The sequence below is a fragment of the Triticum aestivum genome, chromosome 3B (assembly GCF_018294505.1).
Source record: "Triticum aestivum cultivar Chinese Spring chromosome 3B, IWGSC CS RefSeq v2.1, whole genome shotgun sequence".
Taxonomy (NCBI): Eukaryota; Viridiplantae; Streptophyta; class Magnoliopsida; order Poales; family Poaceae; genus Triticum; species Triticum aestivum.
In genome coordinates this window covers 590,910,849-590,914,361 of record NC_057801.1, presented here as the reverse complement: position 1 = coordinate 590,914,361, position 3,513 = coordinate 590,910,849, and the positions used below count along the sequence as shown (strand labels likewise).

At 44.6% G+C, this 3,513-nt stretch overlaps 1 pseudogene; it reads left to right on the top strand.

Annotated features, from left to right (window-relative positions):
• The first annotated feature begins 805 nt into the window (after positions 1-805).
• LOC123071117 (NADH-ubiquinone oxidoreductase chain 3-like) lies at positions 806-1,212 on the top strand (annotated as a pseudogene).
• Positions 1,213-3,513: the final 2,301 nt, after the last annotated feature.

Below are 3,513 nucleotides of genomic sequence, written 5' to 3'. Positions count from 1 at the left end.
GCTAAGTTTCTCATTCAGTGGTGAGGTGTTCATAGAAAGCAAGGCCTCGCCCAACGAGTGGCGAATTTGGTTTGGATGGGGTCTCGCTTGGATGCTGGGGAGATCCATAGATCTGGATAGAGTCTTTCTCACTCAGTAAAGAAGAGTACGTGCGCTACGGCTTATGCAGTGGATCTTCGAGCAACCAACCCGGCACATCCAATTCCGATCAACAACTTGGAGGTATGGCTGAGTGGCTTAAGGCATTGGTTTGCTAAATCGACATACAAGAAGATTGTATCATGGGTTCGAATCCCATTTCCTTCGGCACGGAAGTAGAACGGGCGGGCGAAATTACGTGAGATAAAGAACCTCGGATTGATGGAGTCCGCCGTCGGACATAATAGCTGCTTAGTGACTAGGAGCGGAGCGCCCCTTTCTTGTTCTTGGTGGCGTCTATAGCGAAGAAGACCTTCCCGAACGAGGGTCGTCCAGTCCCTGGCCGTCTCTCGGTTCTTGAGCAAGCTCCTCCACTGCAGGTAGGATGCTCATAGATGAAGAAAAGAGACTTTAGGCAAGTGGTTCTGGTAGCTCAGCTGGTTAGAGCAAAACAAGCAACAGATTGAGCAACTAGCGCGAAAGCCGTTGCGCGTTAGCGCATCCGTTTTCTTGCTGGACTGCAAATCCTTTTTTTCTTGTTTCAGTGGGAAGAGCAAGGGGCATTGCCCTGGAAATCCTTCAGTGGTTTGAATCCACATCTGAGCGTCTTTTTTTCGGTATGCCGCTCCGCGAGCAAGGAGCACCACGAGGAGAGCGAGAGAACGAAGTGGGCTTTGGTGATGTCAGAATTTGCACCTATTTGTATCTATTTAGTGATCAGTCCGCTAGTTTCTTTGATTCCACTCGGTGTTCCTTTTCCATTTGCTTCCAATAGTTCGACCTATCCAGAAAAATTGTCGGCCTACGAATGTGGTTCCGATCCCTCCGGTGATGCCAGAAGTCGTTTCAATATACGATTTTATCTGGTTCCTATTTTATTTATTATCCCTGATCCGGAAGTCACCTTTTCTTTTCCTTGGGAGTACCTCCTAACAAGATTGATCTATTTCGATCTTGGTCCATGATGGCCTTTTTATTGATTTTGACGATTGGATCTCTCTATGAATGGAAAAGGGGTGCTTCGGATCGGGAGTAACCATTTTAGAAAGGGCAAAGGGGGGAAGGACATAGGAAAGAGGGATGTCTACAAAAAATCAATTGATTTGTCATGGTAGAGAAGAAAAACGGCGCACGGACCATACTCAAGCTTCGGATCAATGTCCCTAGAAGCAAGGAGTATGCATGCGTGTTTCGACGAGAACACCGAAAAAACCTAATTCAGCTCTACGTAAGATAGCAAAAGTACGGTTGAGCAATCGACATGATGTATTTGCTCACATTCCAGGCGATGGTCATAATTCGCAGGAACATTCTATAGTCTTAGTCAGAGGAGGTAGAGTGAAAGATTCGCCAGGTGTGAAATCCTATCGTATTCCAGGAGTCAAGGATTTGCTGGGAATTCCAGATCGTAGAAAGGGAAGATCTAAATATGGTGCAGAAAGACCTAAATCGAAATGAATGGAAGATGCCTCTAGAACTTTTGGGTTCTTTTTTGGGGGTGATATGGAAGAAGCTAGCTCCCTTTCCCTTATTATGTTACCATTTCTCTCCGCTATTCTTCGCAAATTTCATTGAGAGGAATCAGCAAAGAAAAGAAATCTTCTACGGGTGATAGGGACGCCCCGGCAGCGTGGCTTCTCCGCCGAGCACGAAGCCACAAAAGGCATTGTGCTATTGTAACTGATCTTTTAGTAGGCTAAGTTTCCGAATTCTGAAATCACTACAGGCACAGTGCAGGAAATTGTGGTCCTCAAAACAATGTGTCCCCATGATCATTGACTTACAGAACGATATATTTTTCTTCCTCATTCTTATTTTGGTTTTCATATCATGGATGTTGGTTCGCGCTTTATGGCATTTCAACGAGCAAACTAATCCAATCCCACAAAGGATTGTTCATGGAACTACTATCGAAATTATTCGGACCATATTTCCAAGTGTCATTCTTTTGTTCATTGCTATACCATCATTTGGTCTTGTGTTGACACTACTAATAATGGCATTTGTTGTCTTATTCGGAGTTCAAGGAATAGCCTTTCATCTTGGGAATGAGAATGTTGCGGATCTCAATGTTCTCGTCATGACCAATGCTCCTAACGAGGGTGACTTTCCCATAGACCAACCTCCCGTTGGCGGACTACCAGACCTCCAGTAGGAAATGCCGCACGCCGCCCATCCCGAAGACATAATTGCGGAGTTGACTTCCAAGGTTGAAAGAATATTTCACGAAGTAGGCACTCCTCTTCCTTTAGAGGAAGGTGAATCTGCACGATCGTTCACTGAAAATCATGTATTGTGGAATAGTGAGGGAGGAGATACTCTTCAACAAATCTTCTCCGATTATACAGAAGCCGGGGACGCAAGCGAATTCGTCGCAATAGCCACCAATCTGGCGAAGCGGTTTCGCCACGCTGAGCTCGGTGAACCGGATTCTCCCGACCCCGATGCGCCTTTGGAAGAGCAGGAGGCTCATTCCACAGGATCCCCTGGAAGCACAAAAGAAAATGATGGGGCGAACGAGGTAGGACCGTCTTCTTTGCGGAAGCGTAAAAGGTGGGATGATGATTCGGGGTCCAAAGATGATGATTCGGGGGGCCCCAGGGAATCTCTAGATCTAGTGGAAATCGTTTACGAAGGGGATGCACAAGGGTACAACTGGGAGGGGAATTAGGTTGGCCGCCAACTTTGCCTGCCTTTCTATCTGAGTTCTTCCCTCTTGATGCTTTCGAACGACTCCTAAATTTCACAAAATCCTTTTTTTCTTATTTGAAATCCAAATCGAAATGCCTCAACTTGATAAATTAACTTATTTCTCACAATTCTTCTGGTTATGTCTTCTCCCCTTTACTTTTTATATTCTCTTATTTAATAATAACAATGGAATACTTGAAATTAGTAGAATTCTCAAACTACGGAACCAACTGCTTTCGCACCGGGGGGGGGGGAGATCCAGAGCAAGGACCCTAAGAATCTGGAAGATATCTCGAGAAAAGGTTTTAGCACTGGTCTCTCATATATGTACTCCAGTTTATCCGAAGTATCCCAATGGTGTAAGACCATCGACTATTTGGGAAAAAGGAGGAAAATCACTCTGATCTCTAATTTCAGAGAAATAAGTGGCTCACAAGGAATGGAGAGACAGATTCTCTATTTGATCTCGAAGTCCTCATATAACACTTCTTTCAGTCGGATCACTTGTTGGAAAAACATAATGCTCACACGTGTTCCACACGGGCAAGGAAGCATAATATCATGAAAGCCGTCTGATAATTTTTCTATAGATTCCCCGAAGAGAATGGAAAAATCACAAAAACACTTTCTATATGTTCTGTTATTTCGAGATTCGAAGAAGCAAGAAAGTTTTTCATATAGATG